Source organism: Panthera pardus, unplaced genomic scaffold, assembly GCF_024362965.1.
Source record: "Panthera pardus isolate Hobbes unplaced genomic scaffold, ASM2436296v1 HiC_scaffold_20, whole genome shotgun sequence".
Classification (NCBI taxonomy): Eukaryota; Metazoa; Chordata; class Mammalia; order Carnivora; family Felidae; genus Panthera; species Panthera pardus.
Window position 1 is genome coordinate 47,600,869 of NW_026526766.1, and position 22,920 is coordinate 47,623,788.

A 22,920-nucleotide genomic window follows, 5' to 3' on the forward strand; every position below is an offset into this window, starting at 1 on the left:
ATACAAGGGTCTCTCAAGCGTTTAGGGGCTTCCCTGAACATAAACAACAGAGAGTATTTAGGTACTAAATATGTGGTCTAGGGCTGCTCCAACTCTCAGGAGGGAGCCTAAACTTCTCAGGGTAGGAGATGAAAACTTGAAGCTTCTATTTCATCTGTCTAGGATATTTCTATCTCTCTCCAACTCTTTATCTTATTGAATTATTTTTATTCATTATTAAAAATTTAGATGTGGTGTATACCTCTTACAAAATGTTTTTATTTAAAAGTTCTTCCGGGGCACCTGGGTGGCTTAGTCACTTAAGTGTCAGGTCATGATCTCGTGGTTCGTGGATTCGAGCCCTGTGTCAGGCTCTGTGCTGACAGCTCAGAGCCTGGAGCCTGCTTCGGATTCTGTGTCTCCCTCTCTCTCTGTGCCTCAGAGCTCATGCTCTGTCTCTCTCTCAAAATTAAATAAACTTTTTAAAAAATTAAAAAAAAAAGTTCTTTCCTAATTTCCATTCTGGGTCTTCAGTGTGCTTGTAGATCCTTGGGTTAGTGGAGGCATCATCATCATCATCATCTGATCCTAATAGTTATTTAAATTACTATGTGCCAGGAATTTTGTTAAATAATTTATATGCATTATCTCACTTAATTCTTTCAATGAAATAGGTGATAAGATTATAAGTATACCTAATTTAGAGATGCAGGTAGTGTACTGTTTAGAATCTTTTAACTTGTCTCCCCCTGTAAACTGTGAGTTCATTGAGGGCTTAGACAGTCACTTTCATCTTGTATTTCTGCATCCATGGCACTAAGAATAGTGACCAGTACATGTAGCCACACCCCAAATACCTGAATGAATGCTGGTTGAATCTATGTTGATTTAATTTCAAGATGTGGCTCTGATATGATCATTTTAAAATAAAATGGCACTTTGATCATTATCCTGCAAAGCCAGTACATTTCTGGAACAATAACTTCTTTTATTAAATTCACAAAAATATTTGTCAAATTAAGATAAAATTTCCTTTGGGTTTCAGTTCTCTGTTCTGTATGTGTGTTTAATTCAAACTGGATGAAAGAAAGAGAATCATAGGTTTCTGCTATTGAAGAAAATGGGATAGAAGACTTCTTAGCAAAAATAGTCAGTTTTTCAACTTGCAAATTAAAGTATAGTGTAGATTTGCTGTCTCGCCCCCATTAACTTCTTGCCCTTTCTGGCATTCTGAGCCCCTGGGGATCAGATTTCCTGTGGCTGCGTATAACACGCTATTGATCACCCCTTCTGCCTTGTCACCCTTACTTCTCAGTACAAATTGGTCAGTGTCAATTGGAGGGGGAAGATAATTAATTTGCACTCACATTAAAATTAGATGTGTTCTGAAAGAAGGCCATCACCTGGGCTTGGACCCCTAGCTCAACCAATTTTAGGACGTGAATTCCTAAGCTAACATTCCAAAGTAGTAGAAGTGTAAGTAAATATATTTATTTTTGTACATCTGTGCATATGTGGGTAAAAGATTGGGAGATACCCTAAAATAGATTCTAATGGCGATCTTTCTAAAGTTTTACAGTTTTAATCACATTGTGCCTCAAAGGTGAAATTGTCTACTCTTAAAATATTGGAAACTTCCTCAAAACCATGGAAACTGTGCATGAGACGTAAGATGACTGGACAGCAAAATAAGTCTTTCCTTTTATGATTATATGATGTTCTTTCCCTTTCAATTTCTAAGTGTATATGTTATGTTCATATGTCTCTTTCTTCTATTTATAGCCTTGGGAACATCACTACTTTAGAATCAAAGATGTCATTATGGAATAAAGTGCAAGTCATGAAACTATTCATAATATGCCTACAAGCAAGTGTTTTTCTCTCCTACTTAGCGTTCTACTTTGATGCTAAATAATGTATTTGAGGCACAGAGTCAGTAATCTTCCTAAGCAGAGTGACAGGAACCTCTAAGAGATAGGCAAGGCCATTCCATGACTCTGCTGGCCTTCCAGAATGCTTGTCACCTAATGCAATTCAGATTACATCAGTGAAAACATTTTTAAAGGGTAATGGATGTACCATTACCCAGAACCCGGTAGCAGTCCCCTAAACATTATGCTTGTGGTGAATCCATAAAGTTTAAAATACTCTCTGAGAGAGATATGGAGGAGTTTGGACTTAGTATTGAAAAGCAGTAACTTGTCCACCAGAGTCCTCTATTGTTTTGGTCTTATATTTAAGTTATGCTTATCTCAGCAAATCCTTGGTTAAGGACCTTTCTGTTTCTCAGCTAACATGAATAGTAAGGATTATAGTATTGGTCAATCCTTTCAAAAGAGAGATGAATTTGTCTTAGATGGGTGGCTTATTAATTTAGAGTAAACTATATGTCACAAGCAATTCCAGAACTTTTTCATTGCTGACACTCATAGATTATTATTTTTTGATGTTTATTTATTTTGAGAGAGACAGACAGAGTCTAGTGGGGGAGGGGAAGAGAGAGAAGGAGACACAGAATCTGAAGCAGACTCCAGGTTCTCAACTTTCAGCACTGAGCCCCACGTGGGGCTTGAACTCATGAGCTCTGAGATCATGACCTGAGCCAAAGCCGGACGCTCAACTACCTGAGCCACGCAGGCACCCTAACACTCATTGATTATTGAAAAGATGTTCAAAAAACGTAATTTTAGACATGAAACAGCTTGTATTAAGATCTGAGTCAGTTCAGGTGACCTTTAGAAATCAATTACTTTAGGTTAGATTTCTCCTAGATATGATTTAAAAAAAATCTACATATAGTGGGCAAATTCAATCACTGAGACAGATATTTTTTAAACTATATAAGTCAATTCAACAAATAGTCATTGAGCACTTGCTGTGTGCCAGACACATTGACGGTAATTGGAATAAAGAAAACTTGGTGCCTGACCGTAGACATTATTATTCAAGTACACAAGCTGGATAAATCTTACTTGAAGAAGAGTATTCTAGATAAGGCTTTTTTTTTTTTTTTTTTTTTTTTTTAAATAAGAGAGTCAGGGACAGAAGGAAGCTGGTAGATAAAGAGACTGTTGTTGGCCTTTTGGTTGCCAGAAAGGAGAAAAGTAAGTAGAGATTTTGTTCAATGCTCCTATGATAGGTGAGTTGGGTCTGAGTAGGTTAACATTCTATGAAGTTAGGCTGTCTGAGGAATAGAATACTGGATGGCACATTGTGATGGCTTTAACAAGTAGCAGTGTTATAAAGAGGTCCTCTGGCTTGATGTGATGGTTTCATCTTCTTTGAACCATTGTCAGCTTTTCTGTGGGCACAACATAGTCTGGCAGTGACAAGATACAGCATACTAAATCCTGTCATTGTGTCTGAATGTGAAGGTAAAGAAACGCTTTTTTCAAAACTCAGATGGAAAGGTGGTTGCTTTCCCAATTTCTGGCGGAAGAAATTAACTGATAACCTGCACTACCCAATCTATTCTTTGAGTTGGGGTTTTCATAATGCTTTAGATAAACACGGTAACAATATGAAGCATCGCTAACCATCTGAATACTCAAATGAGAAAGGTCAGTATATTCCTCTTAACCTTCAAACTTAGCTAATATGGGTTGATAGCAAGTCCTTCTCAAAGCCACCTTCAGGCAGTTCATTTGTATGGATCACCTCTTTGGCTAGCAATGTGTTAAAGTGACTATCCTTGTGCTCACTTCGGCAGCACGTATACTAAAGTGACTATCCTAGAAGGCTGGATCTAAAGAAAAAAAAAAAGAATGAATATCCAACAAATTTTATGTAGAACTTTAAACTATAAAGGAACTATCGTTTTCTTAGATAAAAAGGAGATGAATTTTTAAATGTCATAATCTATAGAAATTTGTGAGTTTATGAACCCACTATGAAATATATTAAATGAATATTTATGTATACATTTACATATATATATATATATATATATATATATATATATATATATATATCCAAATGCTGAAGAAAGAAATTTTGTCATTTCTCTCTTTATCTGCAGCAGCTGGCAGTTTCTGGCCCATGGGAGTGCTCAGTAAATGTTGAATGATTAGATGAACAAATGAAGGAATGAAGGAATGAATGAAGCCTGGTTTGTTTTAAGCTTCTCTGAATTCCATGTATAAATAAGATTAGTCTCTTCCTGCAAGAGGAAAGACCAATGAACACACTAATTAATTGAAGTTCTCTTTGTTTGCCAACTTTTTAATTAATTGAAGTCAGCATGATTCCTTGTCCCCCCAGTACCTTGAATAATCACTGGCATATAATGGTGCTAATTACTCATACGAGTGAGTGAATGTTCTAGTGAGAGTAGACATTTTTGCCATTTCCATTCACTATACTCTTAATCCTCCCTTATTGTCTGTACTAAAGTCCCTCATTTTCTATGAAGTATGTTTCATCTGATCCTTTTTTAAAAAAAATTTTTTTTAAACGTTTATTTATTTTTGAGACAGAGAGAGACAGAGCATGAACAGGGGAGGGGCAGAGAGAGAGGGAGACACAGAATCTGAAACAGGCTCCAGGCTCTGAGCTGTCAGCACAGAGCCCGACGCGGGGCTCTAACTCACGGACCGTGAGATCATGACCTGAGCCGAAGTCGGCCGCTTAACCAACTGAGCCACCCAGGCGCCCCCATCTGATCCTTTAACTCACAGTGGTTCTCTTTCTTTGAACTTTGGTGCATGCCATCTTTACATTTTTTAATTGACATCTAGAAATGACGGCAGTTTACCTTTATCTGCTTCTGGGAATTTATCGTGAAGACAGATTATAAAATATTGGGCAAACTCTTTTGGAAGATGCTCATTGCATTGCTATTTTTAAGCGTGAAGCAGCTGTATTCTGCTTTTCCTGTTTTTAAGAGTACAAAGTAAGGTCAAATTCCCTTTTAACATTCACATCCAATGAATCTGAGCTGCTTTTCTGCTTTCTCTGCCTAGAGTTCCTCTCCCAAGTTAAGCAGGGATATTTATTTAGTCCAAAGAATTTGTCATTATAACTTCAATGAAAAAGAGCTGTAAAAAAAATCTATTCACCTCATCAAAGGACTTGTTCAATGTGGCTGACACTGCTGTTACTGTGATATGAAGTTACTTCTGAAAGTATGAAGTCCAGCATCAGGGTTTGAACACCACTGGAATCACCACAGAAAACAAGGAGCCCAGCTCTGGCTGATTTGATGATTGTTTCTTTGTGTGCAGGGAGAGAAAACCTTTTCCTTCCAGGTGATATTATAATATGTTTACTGCACACCAAAGTGTGTATTGGGTCCAAGTGTTGTAATCCTCAGTGATAAGCTCATTCAGTACATACACCCAGCTGTCATTCTCAAGGCATATCACAATGGCTGTGCCAGGAATGGCTTCAGTATCACCCGAATGCTGCCCAACCAGCTGTTCCTTATAACATTCTAGAGCTTCAGGTTGGGCCCATTCACCAGTCCCAAGTATGACCTATTTTTCCCTGAGGTTTTTCTCTTAGGACACCTATCCATTGTCATGATCTGGCTTTAGGTAGATTCCAGTAACATTAAACATCCTAGGAGAAAGTCTTCTTTTCGAAAGCTTGTTGGCCCTGCGTAACTTTTTAGTGCACCTGGTGTGGTAAGAGAGGAAATACACCAGTTGTTTGTATTTTAAATCCTAGGCACTTACAACACTTTTGACAATCTGCTGTATTCTTGGGTGATACACTTGCTGTTTTATATTGTGAACTGAAGTGTCATTCATTTTACCTTCCCCAAACTAGGTTTTCCCTAAGATAACTGATGTCTTCACCAAGAAATTGGTAGCAACTTTTACAGGATATTTTTCTCTCTTAAAAATTATAGTCTGCCTCACTGGGCAAATTGCTGCACTAGCATATAAAAAGGAAATAAGTCAAAAGTCCAAAGATAGAATAATGACTAAGTAAACTGGTCAGTATACTAATTCAATCGGATGTTATGTAGGTACTAAAATCAAGATTAGACAGGCTATAAAATGATATTAAATATATTTATGAGTTATTAAATGAAAAAGCAGAAGCAGGTCCCAAGTTTGTACATATAATTCTGTGATATATATTAATTATATTATATTATATTATATTATATTATATTATATATATTCTTCAAAATATGTAACTACTTTGCCATGACCTTAACTTTTGGAAGGGCATGCAGTCCATTATTAGAAAGTCTTAAGAGATGGAATGCCTACAAGTGGTTCAATACTGTTCTTTGCCTTTTGCCTCAGGTCATTTTTAGGTTCATTATGAGTTCATTTGGATGGAGATCAAGAAGTCTCTTCTATCTGGGCTGCTTTCTTCTCCCCTTCCTTAATGTCCCTTTGTCTTCACCCTTTGGCTGTTCCTTCAGGGTTAGGCCTCTCTCTCCTCTTGGTCCTTAGATTCCATTGTTTGTTTTTCAAAGAGCTAGTGTGTGTGTGTGTGTGTGTGTGTGTGTGTGTGTGTGTGTGTGTATAAATGGCATAGCTCGGTCCTGCCTCATGGATAAACATCCACAAGAGAAACAAACCTTTCAAATACTAAAGTGAAGGGGCTTTTAGGATATAATTGTTCCTTTTGTCTCTCTTCTTCTATTTTGCGAACATAATTTGGATCCCATAATGATATGGGCACTCGCTTTTCCCCAAAAATGAGTGAGGCAAGAAGGAAACTCTACCATCCTATATTTCCTATAAGGAAATGGGACCAGAAAGGAATCTTTAAGCACCAAAAGATTTATTTATGGTGCTTGTATTAGAATGGAATATTGCATTAATTTTCCTCCCTTTTTTCTAATTTCCAAAGTGTATGTAATGGTTATAATACTTTTATAATAAAGAAAAATATATAATAGGAAATTATGAACACTTAGTGGATGAAGAGACTTCTTATATTCCTGATTAAGAAGTTGAATTCCAGGTTAGCTCAATGAGGTGTCCAGGAACAACCAGTGAGTGGTAGAACCAGGACTAGCATCAGGGAGGAAACATGTTCTAGTAGAAGGTAGATAAGTGTTGAAGACAAACCTCAATTCTTAAAGTGGTCTTCACATTTTCTGGCTGCATTTCATAGGGAAGTCTTTTCCCCTCTCTTAGCCTCAGTTTTCTCATTTATAAAATGGAGACAGCCGGTTGGATTGTGATTTCCATGTGCTTTATACACGATCGCACGTGTTAAGTGTCTGGCCCAGATATTGCCACGTAATGGGTAATCAGCAAATATTATCTTCCTTCCTCTCCCGTTGTTCTGAATTCTGGTGCAGAGCCTTACCAGTGTACCAGCCAGCAGCTTCTCTTGACTTACTGTATTTGCTTTATTATACTGATAATACACAATGCTTTGTGTTTTAGCTGAATTGTGTTCCTGCACCCCCTCCCTCAGATTCATAAATCTAGGCCCTAACCTACCTTAGAATGTGACTGTATTTGAAGATAGGGCTTTTAAGGAGGTAATTAAGTTAAAATGAGGCCTTTAAGGTGGGCCTTAATCCATCTGACTGATGTCTTTATGAGAAGGGATTTGGATACATGGAGAGACACCAGGGCTGTGTGCACACAGAGGAAGGCCATTGTGGGGACACGTTGAGAAGGTGGCCATCTGTTAACCAAGAAGAGAGTCCCTTGGTTAACAGGGAAAAACCCAACATGCTAACCATTTGATCTTGAACTTCTAGCCTCCAGAACTGTGACAAAATAAATTTCTGTTGTTTTAAGTCACCCAATTTGTGGAATTTTGTTATGGCAGCCGTAGCAAATCACAGCAGATGCTTTGTAATCATAGCATACAATCAATAATTTCTTGATGAATATGATTTTTATTAGAAATAAAACTTTGTTTTATATTTCTTTGATGTCTCCTGTGGAGGCCCAGCTATTAAGGTTACTGACAACTATAATGTGATAATGAGGATTATATATGATCTTTTTTTTCTTTTGCAAATAGCAACTAGAATTGTCCTTTTTATGAAGTTATAGGAGTAAATGCAATTAAAGCTGAAAAGATTATTCCTCATTGCCTGTCTAGACATGGGAAGAGAGAATTAAATCTTCAAATGTAATTTCAGAAATTAAGATTAATGACCAGGAGTATATGATTCCCTCACATGCTGGTGACCTCATGTTGTCTGAGAGTAAATGTGGGGGCTTCTCACTATCTTTGTATTAATGAATATGATTAAGTAATTTTAAATATAGTCAGGATATAACATTAACTCATCAGTGTTGGAAGTTTGCCTTGTGTTTTTCAGAGGACTGAAACCAGTCAATCATGAGAGAGAAAGTCAAAGGATTTTTTGCTGAGTTTTAAAAATTACAATTGATTTTCATTTTCTGGATTATGGGAAATGTGGGAGAAAGTGAGTTATCTTAATTAATTTATGGACAGGACATCAAGAGATAAAAAATTTTTTTTTTTCAGGGTTTTCAATGTTTGCCAAGTCTAAGAGCTCAAAGGAGAATTTAGTGATAAATGGAAAAAACTCTGGACAGTAAGATAGCAAATTTATTACTGGCAAAAATGCAGAAAATAGTGTTGAAGGGAGTAGGGGGCTACTTCTTTTTGAGCCAACATGGTCTTTGCATGTCCCCTCTTGCACATCCACGTACGCATACATGCATATGAGGCACATTTTTCTAATGTCTTGCCATTACCATAACTTGCTGAATAATCTTTGGGTGTTAATTAACACCTCTGGCCCTCATTCACATTTCTAAATAAAAACCGTTAGAGTATATAATCTAGATATACTTTAGCATACCTTCTAATTCTAACGTTCTATGATTCTATTGCATCTGGAGATGTGACCAAAAAATGAGGGGCTGAAAGTGATGTCACTTAGGGAAGCTACTGCTCATACTGGGTCTGCTAGTCTCCTAAAGATAATCTCTGCAGAGGGTGGAGAGACCTAACACCAAATCTTAAGCTTCAAAATGACTGGAGAGCTGTTTAGTGCTCAGTCTCAGAACCAGAGAAATGACTGTGGAAGGCAGTCAAAATATTTGTTGGATGAACAACAAATGTTGTTGGATCTCGAGATCATGAGGACGGATTAATGTTTCCAGTGCTGTTTTGGACCTATATGATTTATTATGATGTCACGTGGTCATATTTTTCAGGGTCATGTTGACATGTCTACTCAATTATTACACATGATTAGAGGATTAGAGAATTATAGAAATATAATCACATGTTGCTGCTAAACTGAAAAGGATCTAAAATAGCAGAAACACTTTAAAGAACATTTCATTGTTTTTTTCCTATATAGAAAAACAATAAACTTTGTTTTATCCTTCTTTTCCAACCCTTCCTTTTGTTTTGTTTTGTTATTATTTATTAAATTTTTAAATGTTTATTTATTTTTGATAGAAAGAGACCGAGTGTGGGCAGGGAAGGGGCAAAGAGAGAGGGAGACACAGAATCTGAAGCAGGCTCCAAGCTCTGAGCTGTCAGCACAGAGCCCCATGCAGGACTAGAACTCGTGAACCATGAGATCATGATCTGAGCCGAAGTCAGTGACTTAACCGACTGAGCCACCTGGGCACCCCTTGTTTTGTTTGGTTTTTATCACAATCTATAGTCATTAGGGAAAAGATGTATTTTCTGAGTGTAAACGTCATGAGGGAAGGGGTATTGTATACGTCATGAGGGAAGGGGTATTGTATACGTCATGAGGGAAGGGGTATTGTATTAAAAAAAATTTTTAATGTTTATTTGTGAGAGAGAGAGAGAGAGAGAGAGAGAGAGAGAGACAGACTGCAAGCAGGGGAGGGGCAGAGAGAGAGGGAGACACAGGATCTGAAGCAGGCTGCAGGCTCAGAGCTGTCTGCACAGAGCCTGACGTGGGCTCAAACCCATGAATCATGAGGTCATGACCTGAGCCTAAGTTGAATGCTTAACCGACTGAGCCACGCAGGTGCCCCTATCTTTTTCACGCACCTAGCAATCATGACAAGTAGAGCTATTAAAAAAAAAAATTAAACTCATTTATTTATTTTGAAAGAGAGCAGGGCAAAGGCAGAGAGAGAAGGAGAGTGAGAATCCCAAGCGGGCCCCGTGCTATCATAGCAGAGGCCGATGTGGGGCTCGATCTCACAAACTGCGAGATCATGACCTGAGCCAAAATAATGAGTCGGGTGCTTAATGGACTGAGCCACACAGGTGCCCCAAAGAGAGCTATTTATTAAATGAATAAATGAATACTGAAATGTATAACCATAGAAAGACAAATGATATTTGGCTCACTTTTCCTCAGTACTGGGGAAAGATAGCTTGGAAAGAAGGGATGTATGTATGTAGTTATATTTATAACACATTTAGAGAAACATACGGATATTGTTGTTATAATAAAAAATAAAATCTCTGATTATTTTTCTTGGTTAAGTTTGAAGGAAACTGCTTATGATTGAAAAAAGGCAAAATTAAAAATGATTAGATTTCTAGCCATTCTTTTAAAAAGCCTGGTTGATTTAAAAAGGGAATTTTCGAAATATTAGCCATATGGCAAGAACTAATTAGAGACAACGAAATTACCTTGAAGTATGGCGTGCCTCAGACACAACTCTTCTGGCAGGTAGCTTAGCATTGCTCTTCTCTCCCAGGTCATTATCACATTTCTCTGTGTGTCTGAGTTTGGTGCACACTTTCTGTGACTTAGGAGCCCTGATGTAGCTGAAAAGCTATATAAGAACAATCATCAGAATAAGAACCAGCCCAGCATTCTGACTCAATAAGGATAAAGAGGAAATCAGCTGCCTAATGAAGCTCTTTCTATGCCCCCTGCCATTGTGAAAAATAGAGGCTAGTGTATTCCATTATGAATCTGTATGTTTCTCTTCTCACCCTTCCTTGGCCTGAGAATCAAAGGCCATTTCTGACAGATCTGACCCTCTGAGTTCTCATCTTCACTCATGCCTTCAACTATCACCTCTATGCAGATATCTCCCCAGATCGATATTTCAATTCACATCTCCCTCAACCCTTGCTGCAATCCTGCACCCTAACAGAACCATTTTCATTTTTAAAATTTTGTCCATTTTGACCTTATAGTTGCATACTTTCAGAGTCAAAAATCACATACACTATCTCATTCTGGTTTTTTTTCCCTCAAAAATCAAATCATTAAAACCCACAAATTGGACTTTTACATTTTTCTTCTTAATGAATATGTTGCAGGGGACTGAGGTACTTTTTTGGGGAAGTAGGGAGTATCAGAGACATTTGCCAGCTTCGTTTTTTGTTTCCTGAATAAAAGCACTGAGTAAGCATGACATATACATCACTTTAATATTGAGAATGCAGAGTAAAATTTCTTATTTTTATTTTTTCAACATTTATTTATTTTTGAGACACAGAGAGAGACAGAGCCTGAGTGGGGGAGGGGTAGAGAGAAAGGGAGACAGAATCTGAAGCAGGCTCCAGTCCTGAGTTGTCAGCACGTGAGGCCTGAGCCCATGAACTAGGAGTTCGTGACCTGAGCCGAAGTCAGACACTCAACCGACTGAGCCACCCACGTGCCCCTAGAATGCAGAGTAAAATTTAAGAGATTTATTCTCTCCTCGAATTTGACTCTGAAAATAACTTGTACCAATATTAGAAACATTGTATCCTCAACCTTGGAATCACATGGTTTCTGCAAATTTAAGACATAGAAGTGGTTGCGATTGAAAAACAATATTTAAAGAATGCAAAAGAGGAGCTCTTTTAAAGACTGTTCAGTCATACATTTAGTTTATATTCAAAAGCATGTTTTTGATCCAATATATCTAGGCACTATTTATATATCTCAGAAAATCTTAAATATTTATATAGGTCTCAGAAATTCTTAAATATTGTAAACTACAACTTAGTCATTATGAAATATGTCCCTGACTTACCCAAATCTCAGATTTGAAAAAAAATTTCAACTATCCGTCTGTGATCCATAAAGTCTGAATGATACATGATCCGTGGTGCTGGCACTTTACTTCTGCAGGGAATAATGTCCTTCTGAGGTCTTTCTCACTTACAGGGTACTTCTCTCTACCCCAGCTATCAATCCTCCATGAGCCTCATAGTAACCCTGGCAAAGGGAGGCCAATGAGTTTGCTCTCCTGGCCTTAAATATTCTAGAAATGCATTTCCTTTCATCTAGCCATGCAAACAACATCATCTCCCATCACTGACTATATACCGGAAGCATTCAGGACTCTGGGTTTATCTTTGTCTAATTGTATGATACCTCCCTACTTCATTATGGTTTCTATTTCTTTATATAGTATGCCACTCTGGAGCCTCTCCATGAAGAATTTGCATTGCTTCTAAGTAGAATGGGTCCCTCTTGCCACCTAGTTTGACCCGATTTGCCACCAGAAGTGTAGAAAACTTGCCTCTGGTTTAGTTGTACAACGAACAGGTTTTAGCCATAAAGCGTATCTTTTTAAAGCGTTATATTTTGGAAAAAAGTCATGAAAATGTATTAAACTGATTTTTGAATAATTTCATGAAGGTGTTTGACGAGAATGTTTGGCAGCATATCCAGTGAGAGACCAAAGCAAAGAATTCCTCCACGTCGCTTTCTTTGGAAACTTAAGATTTTTCTCTCTTGTGCTATATTTAGATGTGTGGCATGTCTAATTTTCTGCTTCTGTGCCTCACTGTGCTTCTAGTGCTTATTGTAATCCAGCTAAAGTGTCAGGCCAGAGTCTGAAGAAATCTTGAAGTTCCTACCTGAGTGAGTCAGCGTGTAGCAGTCTGAGGACCCTCTGTATTGGACCCCTCTCATCCTGCTTTTCACCGAAGCACTCCTGACATTGTAAACGGAAGTCAATACAGCCTTTTCTCAATAAAGGAGTTCTAAAAAGTTAACTCAAAGTGTTTCATTAATTCTGCAAGACTCGGAGTAGCTGGGAAGTTGGTGATGTAACCAGATTGATCAGATGGTAACAGCTGCCAATTAAATTTAAATAAATTTAGTTCAATTCAAGTCAGGCTGATTCAATTCCATTAAACTCATTTCACACGCATCTACTGAGTGCCTATATAGTCACATATAGCATTAGGTTACGAGTGCATAGAGATGCATAAAATACATTCACTATGTACAATCTAACAATGAGAGCAAGCATATAAACAAAATAAATTGTAATATAATTCAATAAGTAGAATAATGGAATCATATACACAATGCTGAAGTACTTAATTTTGAGAAGGGAGCTATAGTGAAGGACTTCTCAACAATGCTTCCTGGGAGGAGTGATACGTAAGCAGGATTTTGAAAACTGACCAAGAGTATGTTAAGTGTCAGGGTGGGGTCAAGGTTAGGCAGAGGGAAGACCATTCGATACCCTACTCTAACCACTATGGCCTTGGATAGGCTCTTATGCATACAATACTGACCTTGGGTGTGTTCACATGTTTTTTCACTTCAGCTATTTTTTAAAAGATGAATATTTTTCTGCAGTTGTATTAAAAACAAATGCATAAACCAAGAGATAAATGGCTGTGACCTGGGATGCTATGCTACAACACGAACAGCATCTTCTGGATTTGTGAAAAGTGGTAAACTTAGTTTTAACCATCATTCAAAAAAAGAGCAATGAAATCAGTGGGAAAATAGTAAAAATGCAAAGTAAGTATGAATCAAGAGACTTGAGTTTAATTCCTCATTCTGACACCAAGAAGCTTTTGATTTGGGTTAAGTTGTAAATCCTCGCAGGCTGTAGATTTTCTCATGAGTCAACTGAGGGGATAACTAGGAAACTCTATGGTCTTCCCTACCTTTTAAAGCATTCTCTACTTCTATAGAATGGCCAGGACAGTGAAAATAACCCAAGGCAGGCAGAGTAAATAGTAGAATGAGTGTAGTCTTTGGAGTCAGCAAACTTCACATCGAACCCTGTCTGGATTTTGTACAAGTTGAGAGATCCATGGGGCAAGGGCATCATTTCCTTAGTTATTCTTATGTGCAGAACACCTGTTTTACAGCATTGTGTGAATTACTGCAACAACATGATCAAGATACCTACAGAGTTCCTTGCACATAGTAGGTACTCATTAAATGTCAATTTCTATTTCCATCTTCTTTTATTCTGAGTAGCAGAAACTAGTCAGTCTTTTTTAAAGGGACCCTCCAATATTTGAAATATCGATCTGGGGAGATAACTGCATAGAGGTGATAGTTGAAGGCATGAGTGAAGATTGTTGTTATAGTTTAATTATTCTCCGACTTAGAGATTGCCCTGTCCGTACTGTGGCCAAGATATGCTAGATTGAGCAGAGTAGAGAAGTGGAATAAGGAGTCATAGAGCTATGGGATATTTGATGACTGTGTTGTTGTTGTTTTTTTCTCCAAAGGGAAAGTCATTTCACAAACTTCTGCCTTAGTGGCCTCAGCTGCTTTTCTGTCTCTCATGATCTTTCATTTCTGCCTAATTATTAACACTGATACCATGCAACTCGACTAGTCAGCACATTTGCTGATAAAGGGGCATTTCTTACACAATAATTCTCTTGCATTTTACTTCATAGCCACGATTTACTAACCAAGATTTGTAAGGGGGGGGGGTCCTCATATGAAGACTTCTGTGCTTTGATAAGGACATACTGTACTTCATTTGAGAAAAGATAGTACCATAAATAATATTACAAGAGGCAAGGTAGCTCAGTTGGTGCTAAAATAAGCTGAGTGTAGAGTTTGTAAGAGCTAATGTGGATGCCCCCACACCTCAGTTCCTCCTAGGGACTTTCTATTCTTGTTTCATTCTTTTTTATCAAGCACTTCAGGCCCAATTTCACAGAAGCTGGAATCCTTTGCTTTTTGTGATGTGTGTGCTTTTTGAGAAGATGTGACTAAGGGCACCTCCTCATGGAATGGGAAAGATTCTTCCATTTCTTCTCAAATGGTATGATAACATGTGATCCTTACTTTACTAAGGGGTTGTTAGAAATGATGGCATAGATGTCTGCCTGGTATCCTGGGAAGATCAGGGACTGAAAAATCAGACAGATATAAGTTCAAAGCTTCGCTCATCACTTAGTAACTGGGACTTTCCATTATAAGTTTAATTCCTCTGAGATTTGGTTTCCCCACCTATAAGATAAGGCTAATAATAACTTCTGTATGAGCTGTTGAGAGATACATTGAGATGACATGTGTAAACTGCTAAGCGATATCTCTTGCATAAGGTATAATAAGCAGTAGGTGCTTATTAAGTTTAATGGAATTTTATTTTATTTAAAATTAAATTTTATTTAAATGGAAGCCATTAAAAACAAAACAAAACAAAAACAAAAACAAAATAAATGGAAGCCATTAAGAACAAAAAATGAGCACAAAATAACAAAGACAAAGTGTCAGTAATTTCAGTTGTGGTTTTTTGTTTCCCAACAAATGAAGGTCACAAACGTCCTGTAGGAAGAAATTGGCTGGAATTTCAATTTTCAATCTTGTTTGTTGAATAAACCAATAAATAAATAAATAAATAAATAAATAAATAAATAAAGCTGAGCTAGAGAATCTGTAAGATAACTTTTTTTTCCCCAGTGAAACGGAATTTGGCAAAAGTTTTCTGGTCATAAAGGTAACTACTGAGAGAAGGCAGGAAGATTTATGGGACATAAGTAACAATCTTCCAGCCCAGTAATAGTATGTTGCAAGCAAAAATAAGAAAAGCCATTGTAAAACATTGAAAAGGATGTTACTGTGCAGGTCTGGGGTACGTTTTCAAGAGACCATGTTGGTATGAGTGGCCAACATGAATATCTGTGATTATATGAATGTGCCGTGATTACCTGACTGATAGTGAGCTTGCTAATGTGGCTGGCTGTGGTGGAGAGTACCAGTGTGGAAAGGTGGGTATAAAACTGCAGTCACTGAGACAGTGTGTTTTTATCCTGCTGTACATTTCCCACAAAGCCAAATAACTGGTGAGACTGGTCTTTGAAAAAGCAGCCAGTGACATGCTATGCTAATAACCCCAACCTTAAGCCTCCAAAATTGTAATATACGCTCCTTAGAAGAGCAGTCAAAGGCATTCGATGAAAAAAAAGGAGGGGCGGCTTTTTCATTGTCAAATAAGTTTGGAAATGCTAAATGTCATGTCCCTACCAAGGATCATCACCATGTAGATTGGCGTATGAAAAGCTCTGAGAAGTCCTGCAGTTAAAAACAGCTGATTAATTACGGGAATAGTTCAGCGCTTCCCTAATTTTAACACTGGCATTGTTTATCAAGGAATTTTTAAATAAACATCCTGTTGTGCTAGTGATCTGGAAAACATACTTGGGGAAATCCTGTAATTGGCACTTAGGAAAAAAAAATAGAATTGTATATATGGTAATAGGAAGGAGTAAGTTCTTTCAGGGAGACAGACATTTACAATTTTACATCTCCGGAAATGTACTCTTCATGCTTTCTCAGTGCTGGTATTTTAGTCATTTGTGAAGAATGTAGTGGAATCTTTTGGTGCTGGCTTATGACTAGCTGAAATAAGTTTCTTGTACGACAGCATGGAGCAAGAATCAGTTATTTCATAGTTTTATTTTGCAGATTAAGGCACCAGAGCTAGGTCTCATTGTCTGATGAAATCCTTTCGAGGTTTTGTTCTATAGCTTTCAAGTCCTGATGTAGCTTTCTTTTTAACTAAAACTATTTTCTTAATTTGAGCAATTCGCCGGGTTGAAGAAAACTTGTAAGCACTGTTAGTACTTGTCAGGAGTAAATGGGACTCTAGAGAGTTCTTTGAAATAGGAAACATTTGAACAGAATATCATCTTGCTTTCAGCTGTTTGTATAGATGCAATTTCTGCAATTCTATACCTCACAGCTCGAATTCCTCTTCATCTGTGTCTCAGGCTTCCATCAATAATCCCTCTGCTCAAACACACTTGACAAGAGAGGTAGAGTAGACGCCCTTGCAATATCTTCTGAATGTTACTCAGCAGTGATGTGTAATCGGGTTCATAAATTTTAGGAAGAAAAACGTAAAACTGAAGAGGGGATTCAATCCATATGAATCCACATTGGACAAGGGTAGTGTGAGGAGCATTTTATAAAATCAGCTTTTGATTAGACAGTGGAGATTTTGTAAAACATTAAAAAAACAGTGATTACAGATTCTTATTAGATATATGCATCACCTATATATGATAAATGTGGTATTTATATATAAAATAAAATCTTCCTACCATGTACTGTAATGTATGAGAGAACTGGCTGTTTTCTAGATCCAATTATATTCACCTTACACAGTGTGATTTCTGATATATCTTCCCAATCGAAAAACTTTACAGTAGAGTTGTTATCCCATCTCATAACATCAGTATTGGAAAAAAGGACCTAGTTTGTATGTGTTAAGTAGGACACTGGATTCTTGCTGCCTTTCTGAAATTCAGGAGAAATCTGTACTATAGCCCACAACTATTTAATATTAAAAGATTAGGAAAAAATAATAGACATTCTTTTCAGACAGTGAAAAACGTTAGGTTAATTGTATTGATTTGGATTTTTCTGTTTACTTGGTGAAAGTTGTTAAAAAATTATTCTAGTTATTTTTGAACAAAATTTAAAGAATAAATATATTTTTAAAGCTATGCAGTTTATTTTTCTTTCAATTTATACTAGAGCCATGTACTCTACTAACTTTTCATTATTTGTTTATAAAGTAACATTGGAACTTTATGGGAAATATACTATATATGTATATTTAGCCTGGACTATTTTTCCCTCAAGTCTAATATGTTTATGTTTCCTTTATGGTTTTAGTTACAAAATAAAAAAAAAATACTATGTATTAAGCATTGTTTGGAAACAGGAATGATGAGTTTATAAAAACTTTTGTCTTAATACAAGGAATAGAGAAGTCGAGGTATATGACGATAGGCTTCCACTCTACTTTCTCTAGGGCAAATTGCACTGTTCGAGGAATTCTTTTAAGCTCACAATTATAGCAGATAAGCATTATATAATTTCACAAGAATATCCTATTGACTAATTGAAAGAAATTACTTTAAAAGTTTTGAAAGTAATGAGGCCTGAAGGCCCATTTAACATGAACTCTACTCTGTTGAATTCACAGTCATTCTTCTCCTTTCATTCAACTCTTCAGAGATTAGAGAATTCCAGCCTATTTTGGAAGAAGTCACTGTCTGGAGTGCAGAAGGCTACTTTGCTCTCTGTGTCCACTTAACCTTTGACTGCTCCGAGAGCCTACCAAGTGTCAATCAGGGCTCAGTGGACACAGGTGCCTGGGGAACAGGACAGAGCAGCTCACCTTACCCAGGACATCAGACCATCTCCAGATGGCAAAGAACTTCTGAAGTTATGAACTAACTTGCTTGTGATGCAAATTAGTGACCTGGGGCGAGATGCTTCATTAGTGTTCCTGCTCCCCTGAGCCACCAAGGTGTCAGAAGTAGGACTGCTTACTCTCACATTTTTTCTCTCTGTAATATGTGTTAACGACCCTTTATTCTCATAGAGATGGTCCAATCAATTGCTTGTGGCTAGTTAATAAACTACCAAAGCAGAGATGAAAATTAGATTCCATTTAGAAGAAAACAATGTTTACCTTTTCCCATGGAAATGTGTGAAAAAGCTTTAGAAAATTCTGTGACCATATATAAGGTCTCAGAGGAGACTGTGATTAAAAATAATAAAAAGGAGAAATATGAGTTTCTATCCAGATCACTATTTCATTTTTTTATCCAACAAGTGATGAGAAAAATTATGCGAACCCATGCATTTGCCCTGAGTTATGATTGTATTATATTAACCTCAGCTGACAATATCCTATATTGACTTTGGCTTACTTAAAATTCTGCCTCTTGGGTATAAACACACATCTAAAATTGACTCAGCTCATTTCTATCTTGCTGAGGTCACTTTACCAGTTACTCCCAACTACTGAACTTATTTCATGTGTTCTCTTTTTTCAGTATTACATTCTCAAATTTTTGGCACCTGGGAATTTCTCTGTGATGGTTTTATTACTGAATTCAAGATTCGTAGTTACGATCAGCTCTTATGGCTAATAAGATGCTAAGATGAGCTAATAGGGTTTTGCTTCTTCTTTTGTTTAATATGGATGGAATGGTTCTGATTACAGTGAACACTGGCCAGTCATTTGCCGGGAAAGTGGTCCCATAAAGAATGGGTTGTCTTTTTCCATAAATTACCTCAGCAGGAAAAAAAAAATGCATGACAGTTCACTATGGCTGTCATCTTGGAATCCAGGTAGCTCATATGGAAGAAGTAATGATCTTAGCAATGTCTGAGAAGGATACTTCTGAAATTTCACTACTAAAAAGAACAGACGCTAATAATGAAGATATAGGATCAGTAAATATTTGCGCACCTATATTATATCGAGTACCATTTATTCAGTTGTGTTGCTTTTCAATAGAATACACTAGGTCATTTAGTGCCAGTGTGAAACCATGGAGTGTATTTTCTATAACAAGTGGGAAGGCTCGCTTTTCTGTTCAAATTGACTGAATAAGCTACTTCCAGCAGATATTTAAGTCCTGTGGAATTATCCTTTATTATGTATCAGGAGGACAAAAAAGAAAGGATTCAGAGAGGAGAGGTGTGAGTCATTATGTGAGTTTTGGGGAAGTGTGAACGCTGGGTGATTCTTTATTCTAGTATGAGCAGTACTTTGAAAGATTAATTTAAGACTAATCTTCTTTAAAAGTTCATGATAGTAAAGGTTGGGATAGATTCCATAAATGAAAAATCATTTTTATGTAGTTATAAAAATTGCCAAGTTACAATTTCAACATTATAAAAATAGCAATATAATTTGAATTCATGGATAAACTCCACATGTTATCAAATGCATGTTTCTTTTATTTTTTTTATTTTTTGGCTTATTAATTATAAGAAGGGTACTCTCTAATTGTTGTTAGAAGTGAATTACCAGATTATGATACTGATGCAATTTCTATAACTAATTTGATCAAATAGATACACCAAATTAATACAATTTCAGGTATATGGAAATACTTATTTTGTTGACAGATATTGGATGTTAAAATAGTCCCTAAGCATGATTTGAATATATAGTTTTGTAAGTTTCCTGTGTAGCTTGAATGGCTATGAGGGTCAGATTCTTCTGATCTCTATAACAATAGGTGAAAATCTGATATAATGCTGGATTCTTACAGTTGAAGAAACACTTTTACTGCAAGTATAGGAATAATCCGGGTTTTTAAATTTTGAATTAAATATGTAGATAATATGAGTTCTTGTTAATTTAAAATAAACTTAAAGTATATGTACTCTGAGGATTTTCCAAAAGTATAAATTTAAGTTAGAATAAATTTAGCTTCACTTGGGAGACAAAAAGTGGACTTTTCAGAATAAAAATCTATGCCATGGAAAATAGCTATTACTTTCACTGATTATACACATTCCATGGCAACTGCTTTGTTGGAGTCTTGATGTCACTGTATCAGTGTTGAAGATTCTAGCTGCTACCACTAAGGGAAGAAAAGAATGAGGCAATTTAATACAGCAATGTATCTGCACAGGATGCCCTCTGAGGTAGCTCATATTTTTGAAGGATGTGATGGAAGGCAGAACAAATAACTGAGAATGAACTTGGAAGAATAGTGCCATGGCTAAGTGGTGATTAAGCAGCGATGGAGATAAAAAAAAAAAAAAAAGAACATGAAAATGATTTCTAGTCGGTTGACTAAGAAAAATTACTTTCTTGGGAAAGTAAATGTAGTTGGGGAGAAAGGAGTCGGGTTCTTATTTACAGTCTCTACTATGTTTAAGGGCTTTAGTCTGTGCTTCCATTTAATCCTCAGAGCAATATACATAAGGTGGGTATTTAATAGACGAGAAGGCAGAGGCTCAAAAAGATCAATAATTTGCCTCAGTTAATATAGTGAGGATGTAGAATCCAGATTTGTTTGGCTCCAAGCTCATGTTCTTATTCATGACACATAAAATTCGGTACATGACCCAAAACTGCTGCTACTAAACTTTTAAAAGTTTTGTTTTGCTTGAATTATGTGTATATTATTTATCTTTTCTTTTAAGAATCATGTCTGAAATCTTCGCTTGAATTTACTCTAATTTCAGTAACTGTTTTGAAAACGTCATTGCTTTATATAGTAGCTCTGCTCACTGTAACATCTTTCACTCTCAGATTCTTCATGATTGGATACTTCCTTTTGGTTCTTGGTCAGACAGAGTATGTCCTATGTAAGTATTTCAATAAGGGCACTAGGATGATACATTTCAAACTTCTGTGTATTTGACAATATGGTTCTGTTGTCTTCCCGAGCAAATACAGCCTGATGGGAAGATATTCCTTGGGAAATAATCTTTTTTCCACTCCCACCTAAATTTGTAATAATTATCCCAAATATAGTAAGTCAAGAGAAGCTGCTGGCTGGTACACTGGTAAGGCTCTGCACCAGAATTCAGAACAACGGGAGAGGAAGGAAGATAATATTTGCTGATTACCCATTACGTGGCAGTATCTGGGCCAGACACTTAACACGTGCGATCGTGTATAAAGCACATGGAAATCACAATCCAACCGGCTGTCTCCATTTTATAAATGAGAAAACTGAGGCTAAGAGAGGGGAAAAGACTTCCCTATGAAATGCAGCCAGAAAATGTGAAGACCATTTTAAGAATTGAGGTTTGTCTTCAACACTTATCTACCTTCTACTAGAACATGTTTCCTCCCTGATGCTAGTCCTGGTTCTACCACTCACTGGTTGTTCCTGGACACCTCATTGAGCTAACCTGGAATTCAACTTCCTAATCAGGAATATAAGAAGTCTCTTCATCCACTAAGTATATTTGCTTTATTGAACTTATACACAATGCCTTGTGTTAGAGCTGAATTGTGTCCCTGCCTCTCATCCCCCAGATTCATAAATCTAGCCCCTACCCTCCAGTACCTTAGAGTGTGACTGTATTTGAAGATAGGGCTCTTAAGGAGGTAATTAAGTTAAAATGAGGCCTTTAGGGTGGGCCTTCATTGCTGTACATATTATTCCATTGTACAAATCTGTTACCATTTATCTATCGATAAATGTGGGGTTTCTTCTAGCTTGGGGTTATTATAAATAATGCTGACATGAATGTTCTTATATACATCTGTTGGTGCATATATCTGTGTACATACCTTTTGTTAGTATATATGTGGGTTACATTCTTTCAACTTGAGTAGATAATGAGTTTTCCAAAGTGGTTAACCAGTTTACATGTCCTCCAGCAGTGACTGAGAATTTTAGATACATTACATCTGCTGTGCTCTGAATGTTTCTGTACTACCCCGCCTCCCACCCCCAGTTCCGGGATTGAAATCCTAGGGCCCATTGTGATGGTATTGGGAGGTGGGGCCTTTGGGAGGTGATGAGGTCATGAGGGTGGAGCTTTCATGAATGGGATTGATTCATGTGTCTCTTATAAGACTCCACAGTTCCCCCTGCCCCACCTTTCTACCATTTGAAGACCCGGTAAGAAGGTGCTGGCTCTGAACCAGGAACAGAGAGCCCTCACCAAAACACAGCCACGCTAGCTCCTTGATCTTGGAATTCCCAGCCTGCAGAGCTGTGAGAAATAAATGTTTTTACTTTATAAGCTACCCAGGCAGTTGTAGCAGCCTCTATGGCCTGACGGCCTCCTTGCAAACACTTGGCATTGTCAGTCTTTTAATATTAATAATTGGCTGTGCCAATTTATATTCTTATCAACAGTGCATGGGCGTCCCCATTCCTCCACCTTGTAACTGTTACAGTGCAGAAGACTTGTCCAATTTTTATCAAATTTATTTCTTGCTATTTGAATTTTTATGCTACTGTAAGTAGTACATTTTGAAAGCTGTAATTTAATTGAGTGTTGCTAGGATATATAAATAAATTCAGTGTTCTATATTGATCAAGTACTCCAAACCCAGGTTAAATTCACTTAGTAATTTTAATAATTCGCTT